This window comes from Bos javanicus, chromosome 21, assembly GCF_032452875.1.
Source record: "Bos javanicus breed banteng chromosome 21, ARS-OSU_banteng_1.0, whole genome shotgun sequence".
NCBI lineage: Eukaryota > Metazoa > Chordata > Mammalia > Artiodactyla > Bovidae > Bos > Bos javanicus.
This window is the reverse complement of record NC_083888.1, coordinates 50,156,427-50,169,593: the sequence shown is the minus strand read 5'-3', so window position 1 is coordinate 50,169,593 and position 13,167 is coordinate 50,156,427. Positions and strand designations below refer to the sequence as shown.

Here is a 13,167-nt window from a genome sequence, read left to right as displayed (position 1 = left end):
TTTCATACTCACAATCTAATGATATTTAGGTAAATGAAGGCGTGCTAAATTTGAAGACATTTTGAGAATAGAGAATAGAAACTGAGTTCCCATGGAATTAAAATAAACTGCTAATGGTCACACTTTAGTAAATTATGCTGTGGTTCTGTTTAATGGTTTTTAAATAGAAATATTAGTTTTGTTCCATCCTGCCTGTGTTCCTCTTTGTACCAGAGTTTTCTTTTATGGATTTCTTTATGGAGAAATATCTTTATCTTTAGGATTCACTTATGGAGGCAGAGGGATACTGCCAATCCACCATCATAACTAACTCAATTTACAAACTAACACATGGTCGATAGTGAAGTGACAGTGTCCATTGCTCAGTTGCGTCTGACTCTGTGACTCCATGGACAATAACCCACCAGGCTCCTCTGTCCATGGAATTCTCCAGGCAAGAATACTGGAGTAGGTAGCCATTTCCTTCTCCAGTGGATCTTCCCCACCCAGGGATCAAACCTGGATCTCCTTCAATGCAGGCAGATTCTTTATTGACTGAGCCACCAGGGAAGCCCTATAATAAATCCAAAAGATGCTTCATTCTTCAGGGGCTTTAAAGAGAAAGTCAAGCCTATGTTATGATTGAGGATTTTAGAAGATATTTTATATATATTATAAAACTTGTCACTTTTCACCAGTACAGCATCATAAGGGATCCTGAATTAAGTTTCGTAATGTTAAAAAAAATGTTTTTTTAACAAACATCACTGATCTTCTACTTACAATGTGACAATAACTGAAGAAGAAAAGATTTCTACTCAGAGCAAATAACAGAGCTCTTTTTTTCCTTCAACTCACCAAATACCTTTGTACTCCAAATACATGGATTTTCCACACCAAGTAGTCTGGTGACAGCAGTTGGGTATCCTACAATTTAACTTCTGACACTACTAGGAAATAATGTCAGATTCCACAGGTTAAGGGCTCCATCCCACAACACTATCCCCAACTTTAGATGCCAACTGCAAGTCCAGGAGATCATGTAGGCTACTATCTGACCCATTATAAGCCAGAAGTTCCCAAGACTCCTCTAGTGAGGTTCAATTTTTCGCTAAAATGCTTCACAGAACCAAGTCATAGTATTCTTACTAGATTTCTGGTTTATTGAAAGGATATAACTCAGGAACTGTCAGATGGAGGAGATGCACAGAGAAAGATATGTGGGAGGGGACACAGAGCTTCCATGCCCTCTCTGGGTTACCATCGGCCTGCTATCTCCACCGTTTACCACCAACCTGGAGACTCTCCAGATCCCTTCAGTTAGAGTTTTTATGGAAGCCTCATTACATTGGCATGATTGATTAAATCACTAGTTGAATCATTGATTATTACTGGTTAACTCAACCTCCAGCCTCTCTTCCCCAGAGGTTGGGGTAGGAGCTCAAAATTCTAACCCTCTGTTTACACAGTTGGTTCTCCTGGCAAAAAACCCCCCATGCTTATGGGCTTTCGAAAAGTTACTTTATTAATATAAACTCCCAGGGTGGTTAAAAGAGCTGGTTAATTGAAAAAACAAACAAACAAAACAAAACCCTCACTTTTACCTTTGGAGCTATTTGCTGCTAAGTCGCTTCAGTCGTGTCCGACTCTGTGCGACCCCATAGAAGGCAGCCCACCAGGCTCCCCCGTCCCTGGGATCCTCCAGGCAAGAACACTGGAGTGGGTTGCCACTTCCTTCTCCAATGCATGAAAGTGAAAAGGGAAAGGGAAGTCACTCAGTCATGTCCGACTCTTTGCGACCCCATGGACATGGACTGCAGCCCACCAGGCTCCTCCATCCATGGGATTTGCCAGGCAAGAGTACTGGAGTGGCGTGCCATTGCCTTCTCCGTTGGAGCTATTTACTCTAGAACTATTTCAGGAAATTTAGCTTTTGAAGACTTAAATACTCTGTAAATATTGTAACAAAAGATACTCCCATCACTCTCATTGCTTAGGAAGTTCTAAATTTTAAGAATTGTATACCAAGAACGGGGGGATCAAATAAATATTTATTATAAATCACAACATCACCGTAGCATAGTGTCATCAATTGAAACTAAGAATGCTTCTACCTATGTCCCAGAACTTTTACTTTGAAAGTCTAACACTGAAAGAAAAATTCCAACTATACACTGGAAGTCCCACAACTTAATTGTATCACTTATTATTAAAAAAAAAAAAAATCTAAGTACCCACCAAAAATAAATGTCTATATAAATTTGATGTGTCCTACAATTTAACACAAAGCATGTATAAATGAAAATTCAATCTACATAACTTATTATGGGTATTCAAAAAAGCCCCTGAGCAGTATTTAAGTATAATTTACCTTAAAACATGTAGAAAACTATATAAACTACTATCTGCAATTGTTATAATGTTTTAACTATACATAAAAGCTCAAAATCAATCACGAATGATTTTAAAAAATAATGATTGTCTCTGGTGAGGAAGAGAAGTGACAAGGGTCTGGAATGATGATTAGGGGATAATTTTAATTTTGTTAACAGTATGCATATGTTATAAGAAAAAACATATTCGCCTACTACTTTATAATTAAAATTTAATATTGGATAGTTATTAAACTTTAATACTCATTAACATTTATGAATGATTTTTTGGAAACTGTTAAGTAAATATCATGCCTGTTCCATAATCACAGACTTATATTAAGGATTAAGATACATTTCTTCCAATATGTGAAACTATTTTCAGCAAAAGAACCATTTTTGTCAAGTCTGTATACCACAGGTAATGTATCTTGTAGCTATCTATGAAGAAACCACATAGCTCAAATTTAATGTAATCACTAAAATGTTAGCATTATACTTTTATAATAATGTTAACAGTGATGGTACATGCACAATATGGTCTACTCTTTCACTAGCTCATCTGCTTGCATTCTAATGAGCTGTATTCCATTTTATATGATTCCCAGAGTTATGACTACAAAGAGTTACAAGCTGCTTTGTCTGTGTGATTGACAGTTTCTTCACAAAGACTCATTCTACCAAAGTTTTGATTTCAGAAACTCTCCTCTAACAAAAATTATTTTGCATTAGGCATTATATAGATTATAGGAGGTGCTAGCGGTAAACAACCCTCCTGCCAATGCTGAAGACGTAAGAGATGAAGTTTCGATCCTTGGTTTGGGAAGATCCCTTGAAGAAGGGCATGGCAACCCACTCCAGTACTCTTGCCTGGAGAATCCCATGGACAGAGGAGCCTGGCAGGCTACAGTCCATGGGGTCACAGAGAGTGGGACGTGACTAAAGCAACTTAGCGGGACGTGACTAAAGCAACTTAGCACAGATGCACACATATAGATTCCCTTACCAACATTTTTAACAGCGATTTATACATAAACAAGGGATGGTTTAAATTTGTGCTGGACTGTGAGCAAATCCAGAAGGGAAGAGTACTAGAATTAGGAAGTTAGAGAGCGAAAGGCAACTGTAGTTAAGGATCCAAAAAACAGGTGAGAAAGAAATGTGGTGGTGTGGAGGAAGGAGGATGGGCTTCATACCTATTTTGTAGAGCCATTCTTTATTATTCAGAGCTCTGAATAATAAATCAATATATAAACTTTAAAAAATAAATTCTCTTTTTCTGAGAAAATAGTTGAAATTTCTCTTTAAAGAAAACTTAGACTATTAAAGCTTCTGCTTGATTCATTTTCTGCATGTTTTATCAAATATTCAATATTCCACAATAGAGCAAAGTAGAACTATATTGATAAAAAGTCACTTTAAAATCAATCTTGTTAATCTGACATGCAATATTCTGACATCTAAAAATATCACTGAAATATTACACTAGAAGAATAGCTCATAGTCCTAAAAGCATAAATCTATAAAATAGCATGCCAAAATCTTAATTTTCTAACTAGTACCATTAGATTTCCTCTAGATTTTATTTATAATATAAGAAAATAAAATACAGGCTTATGATTCCATAAGATGTTTTGGATTTTTAGAAAACTAAAGGTCCCCAGAGAAGGAGAGAGCCAGATGACACAACTATAGGATAGGATAAGGAAGAGCTTTTGATTTGTGCTCTTTCTTTTGCCAACATGTCCTGCATGGATCAGTGTTTTCCTCTTTGCTTTTCAAAAAGCATCGGTTGTCAGCTAAAGGCTGTGGGGTAGTATGACCATCACATGCCTGCTTGTCATGGTGGGTATCAGAAAACAACCAGTGTAGATGGCCTGGATGGTCTCAGATTGAGGTGTTTACAGACTTGCAGCCCTAATAACAAAGAGCCCTAGTAAGTGAGCTATACTGAGAAACAACAGACTATCTGATCTAACTCTTTTGCTATTAAGCTTCCATACACTATTTTTCAATACTTCTTTTTTTTTGTTTTTGGCTCGTGCCATGTGGCATGCAGAATCTTAGTTCCCTGAACAGGGATTGAACTCATATCCCCTGCAGTGTCAGCATGAATTCTTAACCACTAGACAACTAGGGGATCCCTTCAATATGTAAATTTTCATATAACAAAATTACAACAAATCATACTTTTGCTTAATACAACTATTCCTTCTACAAATGAAGACACCCTTGCTTAATCACCAAAAGAACAAGTTCCAAATAGTTATTGCAACCACATATGATGATGGCTCCATTCAAATTCGTCAGAATCCTACCTGGATATTCTGTAATGAATGCCTTCTATCACTGAGGAGCTTTCATTGATTACTTCAGCTTTTCTAATAAAATCATTCGTATTTTAGGGAGATTGAGCCATTTAATATTTTGAGTAAAGCGCCCCTGAGTGAACAAGGGTAGCCTCATTTTGGAGTTGAGTTCCAGGGTTGCCCAGGGTCGTCATTCACGGTCATGTTGAGGTGGGGCCAGAAGCCATGCTCCCTAGTAGAGTATCGCTATTGGTGTGGCTCTCTGCCTTAGAGGGTCTGTAGGAAAGGCCCCATGACTGCCGAGCGTTGCTGGTTTGGCTCCCTGGGCAGGCAGGTCCAGAGGCTATGCTCCAAGATGGGTGTGGCTGCTGGCCTGGCTCCCTGTCCAGACAGGGACATAGATACAGCTCCAAAGATGGAATGGTCCAGTCAATGATTTGGGACCCAAATTGGGCAGAACTGCCAACTGAGCTCTCAGGCTACATGGTGCCCCAGGCTTGGCTCTACAGAGGAACAGAATCACCAGCTAGGGCTTCTGCCTGGATATTACCCACATAAGAATGCAGTCTGCCAAGATTCATGTGCTTCTTGCTGTGGGCCCTCAACCCCATGAGGCAATACCTAAGTGGGCCTCTCAGGAAGCATCTGGGAATGCTGGGGAATATGAATGTCTACCTTAGATTCTAGTGTTACCACTGGAGAAGCTGTCAGTCCAGGGGGACCCCCTTACTATAGCATCACATCAGCCTGGGGAGGGGCAGTGTAGTCAAGGTGAAACCACTCCTCTTACCTTTTTAATGTAGGTTTTCTCAGTTTTTGTGGTCTAGCGGGATGTTTCATCTTCACCTCCAGGTTTTAAGATCTTCATAGAAATATCTTGTCTGTGGACAGATGCTAGTCACTTTCTCTGAGGGGAACTGAAGTCAGGAAACATCTAATTTTCCATCTTGCTGACGTCACTCAAAACTGTCTTGCTCTTACTCACTGTGTCTCACTCCATTTATTCCTCGGTGTGGGAGTTTATCTTCCCCCTTTACACAAAAAGAAAGACAGAGAGTTTAAGAGTGGGAATAAAAGGAAAACACAAATTATAGCAACTAAATAGTTCCTATAAAATAATATTTTATATGATAAATCAAACAATTATACCATGAAAAACCACCATCATACTATATGTCATAATGGATATTGGGAAGATTTCATTCTGATATCCAAATTTTCTTGTTTGCCAGTATGCAAATAGAAATGGCCTATCTTTCCCAACTGCCTAATTTAGGGTCAGGGTCTCTTATCATTTTAAATTTCCAAGTAGCTTCCAAATCTGCACACTCTTTATGTTTTCAAAACAACACACTCTTCTTGAATTTAACAGATCTAACTTTAAGGGACTTGCCCCCTTGCTGAGGAATAAAACCCAGATATTAATACTTATCTTTCATACCATGTTATTTCATTTTCCCCTCTAGACCAATGACTCATTTTTTTCCCTTTTGTATCTGTCTGAATCAGGCTCTTTTAACTTACTGCCCCAATTCTAACACAGACAAGAAAGGACATTGAGAATCATTTGCTCTGATGGTAAAATTACATAATATAATGACATTCATACATCCTTGACCTTAACAGTTTCTATTTTGTAGGCAAAATTTTGTTTATTGATCAAGCCAGATAGTTCTTAAAATGGCTAAACTATTATCAAAAAAAAATAATAAAGTGGAAGAATGATGTAATGAAAGAACCTCAGACCACAAGGAAATATTCTGAATGAAATGTTATACTTTATAATGTTGGGGAGAATCTCAAAGTGCTGTAAAAGGCAACAATTCCTCTTTTGTGTTTTATTGAAGTATTTCCTCATATAACCTTGCACTGAGAAGCATAAACATTTTCCCTGATAACAAAGATAGACATATAATGGAGCCCATAGAGGATAAGGCTGGAGGTTTGACAGAAATATCGAATGAGTACTCTAAAAATGAAAGTGAAGTCACTCAGTTGTGTCCGACTCTTTGCGACCCCAGGGACAGTAGCCTACCAGGCTCTGCGGTCCATGGGATTTTCCAGGCAAGAATACTGGAATGGGCTGCCATTTCCTTCTCCAGGGGATCTTCCAAACCCAGGGATCGAACCCAGGTCTCCTGCATTGCAGACAGATGCCTTACCATCTGAGCCACTAGGGAAGCCCACTGTAAAAACAGGAGCCCTCTAAAATATGACCCTTAAAGAAACTACAAGCTACTTTCAAAAATCTGAAGGAAATCTCACCTAAGGACATCAAGTATAACTGCCTAAAGCTTGCTTCAGTGATATTTATAAGGGACAAAATTGCCACCCCAAAATATTTTTCTTCAGCGGCATGTGGGTTATCTCTAGGAATAAATAATCAAGGGCCAGGAGGCTCAGAAAGAACCTCTGAACTTCCCCCTAACTGCCTAAGAGAATGTTATAGATGGATGGCCTGTTCCAGGAAGGGACCTATCACCACAAATAACTACAATATGAGCTACAGGTGTAGATAGGGAGGAACCTAGTAAAGTTTATTAAAATTCAAATTTAAATAACACTGAAGCTAGAGGACAAAAATGATCAAAAATATTCACTATGTTGTGAATAGTTTTCAAAAATTCATTATGCAATTGATCCTTGAACTACATGAGTCCACTTACACATGTTTTTTTCACTAAATACTAAGTGATTTGTGGTTGACAGCATTCATGGATGTAGAATGTCAGATAAGGCAAATACAGATGGCCTACAGTAACATGCAGATTTTTGACTACATGGAGAGTCAGTGCTCCTAATCCTCATGTTGTTCAAGGATCAACTATACTTTTCTGTAACTGAGTTAACACAGAAAACTGAAAACAATTATATTTTTCTTCATCAAGGATTTCAGAGATTCAGATTTATTATATAATGTTGGAGAAGACTCTTGAGAGTCCCTTGGATTGCAAGGAGATACAACCAGTCCATTCTGAAGGAGATCAGTCCTGGGTGTTCTTTGGAAGGAATGATGCTAAAAGCTGAAACTCCAGTACTTTGGCCACCTCATGCAAAGAGTTGACTCATTGGAAAAGACTCTGATGCTGGGAGGGATTGGGGGCAGGAGGAGAAGGGGACGACAGAGGATGAGATGGCTGGATGGCATCAATGACTCGATGGACGTGAGTCTGAGTGAACTCCGGGAGTTGGTGATGGACAGGGAGGCCTGGCATGCTGCAATTCATGGGGTCGCAGAGAGTTGGACACGACTGAGCGACTGAACTGACTGACTGAAGATCCCCTATCCATCCTTTTCCTTTTGTACAATCTCATGATGTATGACTCAGATAGCTCAAAGTTATTGTTATGGAATTATTTCACTGTGTTACGATACAGTTATACCTTTAGAGGTGTCTGAAATCTATAAAACGACCTGATCATTTTTAGCTAAAGTTTACTGAGTTCTTATCATGTATCACTTTCTAGTTAAGAGCATTATATTTATTACTTTCTTGAATACTCATTAGAATATTTTCATTTTATAAATTAGAAACCTCATGCTGAAAATGTTTTTAGTTTTTTTTTTTTTTCAAAAAATTCATGGACAACTTTATTTTATAATTTGTCTTAAGAAAAATGTTATAATCACAGACATATGCCAATTATACAGCCAGCCCTTGAAAGATGTAAGGCCTTAGCTGTTAAAAATTCTCCAAAGTACAATCATGTATAAGTCACAAATTCTTTCTACTTGCTTGAAATTCTGAAGTTTTCTATATAATTATTTCTTGAAAACTCACATTTGCTACATAAGAATGGAAGGGAGAAACATATATATAGATATATATTTTATCTATTCATCTATCTATGGCTCACACTGGCTATATCCAATATGAGAATCAGAGATTGACACTCCTAAAACTTGTTTAATTAAATTAAATGTGAACTCTTATCAATAACAGATAATTATAAGTTATTACCATATTTCACAACAATATCTATCTGTCATTTTCATCTTTCAAATTACAGGCATACATTTTCCGAATATCAATTTACATTCATGGTGAACCAGAAGCTTTTTTGTTTTGTTTCTTTGAAAAAGATACATCCAGCATTCAACAGTCCTCAAGTCTTAGTTATTCCTGTTGATTTTTGAAGTGTTGAGAAGTGAAAATTTTTATTAAATGTTTACCACTGCAGATGGTGACTGCAGCCATGAAACCAAAAGACACCCACTTCCCAGAAGGAAAGCCACGACCAACCCAGACAGCACACCAAAAAGCAGAGATGCCACCCCGCCAACAAAGGTCCGTCTAGTCAAGGCCATGCCCCCTCCAGTAGCCATGCACGGATGCGAGAGCTGGACTTCAAAGAAAGCCCAGCACTGAAGAATCGATGATCCCGAACTGTGGTATTGGAGAAGACCCCCCGGAGTCCCCCGGACTGCAAGGAGACTCATTTTTAAAAAATGCTATTTCACTGCTAATATGTGGTGGATCTGAGTTATTGTTTGATTCCAAGACATCTTGCACACTAGCTAGTACATATACAGTTGTCATGCTAAGTGAACTCTGTTGTCTTTTTTTGAGTAATTTAACCTATTTTTATAGTTTTCTATTTTTTCTAACCTATTATACTGAAGATAAATACATATACATATATACATACATGTATTTATACACACATATACACAATCACAAATATACATGTATAAAAGCGTAGGTTTGTGTGTGCAGGTATGTATATGTGTATATATATGTATATGTGTGTATATATATATACAGCAGGTTTTTAAAGTGTGTGTGTATACATGTGTTTCCACGTGTGTAGATATTTTTGTCATTTGCAGTGTAACAGGTTAGAAAAAACTAAAAATTACAAAAATGTGTGAAATTACTTTTAAAGGACAATAAAGTCCATTTATTATAAGAACTGTATATACAGCCATATGCATATATTTATATATTAGTGTGTATACTATATATACACATACACTCACAGTTGTTCACAAATCTATTTATTCTGTTTAGTGTTGGAAAGGTAAATAACAAAGCTTATTGATGAGACTCTTGGTCTAAAGAGATTTTATTTTTGAGCTCTAAAATGTGTAATTAGAGGATGTATTTGAAAAAGCAGAAAAGAAGACAATTGACAAGACTATACCTTATACCTTCTCAGTTGTTCTCCAGTGCATTTAGCTTTTAGAAATCTATGCTTTGAATAGGTGAGGAGTGAAAGTTGCTGAATCATGTCTGACTTTTGCGACCCCATGGACTATACAGTCCATGGAATTCTCTAGGCCAGAATACTAGAGTGTGTAGCCTTTCCCTTCTTTAGGGGAATCTTCCCAACCCAGGAATTGAACCCAGGTCTCCCGCATTGCAGGCAGATTCTTTACCAACTGAGCTATCAGGGAAGCCTGAAATAGGTATAATGTTCTTATTGAGCCAGGACTTCATGGATAATCTTCTCAAATGAACTTGTTGGGTTGTACTTTCTGGGCCTCCCGGGTCCATACTTGCCCAAATTCAAGACCAAAGAAAGAGCCTGGGGTGTGCAATAGAAACATCAATGGTTTAATGCATAGGGGATCTTAGAAGTCTGAAGCAAAGTCCTGGAGCAGATGGTAGTCAGGACATGGTGGCAGTCCTTGCTCCCAGGGGAGCAGGGGGTGGTTGCAGGAGGTCACAGTTTCAGAAGGAAGTGACATCAGGTTGGCTCATTGGTTACCAGGGAAACCTGCAGAGGGGGACATCCTTCACTGCCACCTTGGTAAGAACAATCATTAGCAAGGTGGGAAGGTCAGGCATGTGAATAGAGTGAGGGTGAAGCAGGTGTTGGTTGAGCAGGTGATGTATAGAGAGCAGGAGCACAGCCATCCTGAGTGGCCTGACCATACAAATTTTAGAGAAACATCATGAAACTACAAGGAGGAATTTTTTGGAAAGGATGTTCACCATCAATAGCTGAACCTCAAGATATTATGCATTGAGGTTAAAGTAGAATAAAAGCAATCATCCCTGGTGACTCAGTTGATAAAGAATCTGCCTGCAAAGCAGGAGACTGCCTGCAGTGCAGAACTGGTTTTGATCCTTGGGTTGGGAAGGTCCTCTGAAGGAGAAAATATCAATTCATTCTAGTATTTTTGCTTGGGAAATCCCATAGACAGAGGAGCCTGGTGGGCTATAGTCCTTGGGATTGCATGAGTCAGACATGATTTAGCAATTAAACCACCACCACCAGAGTAAATGGAATCAGACATTTTCGTATTAGTCACTTCTTAAATATAGATACTAGTCATTTCTTAAATCTAAATTTTTAAAATTGTAAGGTTTTTCCTGAGTATACTTAAAAATTATTAATAAATAAGTGAATAAATATGAAAATCATTTTATAGACCGATTGGCATTGCTGAAAGAGCATAGCCTACACTATAGAAGCTTCTTTAAGGAGACAAATTTCACTTTCTCACCTAGTTAAAAAGGGCATTCATCACTACTTGACACACAGATGCTGTGGAATAAATGTACTTCCAAAGAACTCAATACCTAGTTCAATTTCCTCCTGACAGTAGCTTTCAAGTTATTTTCCTGGTAATTTTTGTGGGTCGACAGATAGTGTTGTCGACCTGCTAATTGACAGACACATTCCCCGAGTGACAGATGGTAGCACAGACCCAATTGTCAGAGTGCAATAATGCTAACTGTCAGAAATGAGAAACAAACATGTCAGAGATCCTTGTTTTACACACACACACACACACACACACACAGCACTGAACTACATTAAGAAGTTCATGTGTAGAAGTTAAGCATCACCCTTAAAGGACATTTGATCATAAACTATACCCCAGAGACTTCCCTTAAAAAGATAAATTCTCATAATGGTATCCAAGGTGATTTAGGGTAGTAGAAATAGTTCTCCAACAATTTCACAAAACTTATGGACACTGTTTGGAGAAGGCAATGGCAACCCACTCCAGTGTTCTTGCTTGCCTGGAGAATCCCAGGGAAGGGAGAGCCTGGTGGGCTGCTGTCTATGGGGTCACACAGAGTCAGACACAACTGAAGCGACAAGCAGCAGCAGCATGGACACTGATTATATATGTTTAACTCTCTTTAACTATGATTCACTACAGCTGCCCTAAGATGTACAATAAAATATTATATTTACCATGTCACTTATAAATAAATACTTTGTGCCTTATTTTAATCTGTATTTGAAAAAAAAGAATAAATGTTACTAGTATGAAAATCAAGGGATTAAGGTTTTATGTAAAATAAGGTTATTTTAAACTTAAATATATTCCAAGAATTCAGGAAAAGAATCCCAACTGGCAAGCTGTATATTGTACTATTTATAAGGATATATTTTAAAATGTACCTGTTTTAATAAGTCTGCAAAAAGTTGAACATGTAAAGGAGATAAGAGTCATATAAAGAGCCATCAGAAGGACAGAGGAAAAAATGATTTTTAAGATCTCCTCTAGCTTTCATATTTTAGTCCCAGAGAAATTTCAACCTTTCTCTTATATGTCATTTTATGGGCAGGTTTATTGATTAAACTTGGCATGAATTTTATATAATGAACCTGAAAATAATCTCCTTACTCTGTCCAAACTAACACAGCACTCTGGTAAAAAGACAATCAGGACAATGAATTAACAATAACTCCTGAAGAGGTTTAATTTTGTCTTTCCTGTTTATGAGACTATTTAAGTAGTGTATATAGAAAGTATGACTTAGCTTCCATGTCCAAACATTCACATTCATAGCTCATAAAATGTGTTTCCTTTGGACTTGGAGGCATTGTAATCCCACTGATGATATCAGTTTAAAAGCAAATCCATGTATATTTTCGTTAAAGGTTAATTGTATTTCTAAGCATAGTTAAATCAAGAGGATTCAGGTTCTCTTTTGATAACTAAGAAAAAATCTTGCACTTTGCATTGAAAACAACTTATTTCAATTAAGGTAGTGAACAGAACAAAAGTTAATGTCTTCAAGTCACACAAATGACAGTAAACTAATTTTTAAAGTGCAAATACATAAGTACAAAGAGAACAGGAGATATGAGAGAGCCAAAAATGTTGGAAACTCTAAGCTAGAGGGTAGGCGATAGCTGATTGAACAACCCAGGGAAGTCATATGTTAAATAGGATTGCAATATTTAGCAAATACAAATAGAAGATGCCCAGTTAAATTTGAATCTCAGAAAAACAATGAATAATTATTTTAGAATATGTCTGTTCAAATTTAACTGAGAATCCTGTAGCAACTCTTTAAGTCTTTTGTGGGAGAAGTTGAAAGCAATATAATTAACAAAGAAAACATCAAAAAAACTCAGGAAATGCCTCTGGAAGCAGAGTTTAAGGAGGAACATAAAAGAAAAACTTAAGCTGAGAGTTTTTATGAGGCAAACATCCATTTAACCTGACAAGCAGACTAGAGAATTACTGCCTAAAGCAGCAATTCCCAAACTTTTGGTATTAGGGATTGATTTTGTGGAAGACAATTTTTCCATGG

At 37.5% G+C, this 13,167-nt stretch overlaps 1 long non-coding RNA gene across 2 annotated transcripts in view; it reads right to left on the bottom strand.

Annotated features, from left to right (window-relative positions):
* Positions 1-5,332: 5,332 nt before the first annotated feature.
* The window catches only part of LOC133233987 (uncharacterized), a 102,125-nt gene continuing 94,290 nt past the window's right edge, over positions 5,333-13,167 (bottom strand). For both annotated transcript variants that reach the window (XR_009731942.1, XR_009731943.1), the window contains exon 3: positions 5,333-5,691. This is a non-coding gene — a long non-coding RNA (uncharacterized LOC133233987). The remainder of the gene's footprint in view (positions 5,692-13,167) is intronic.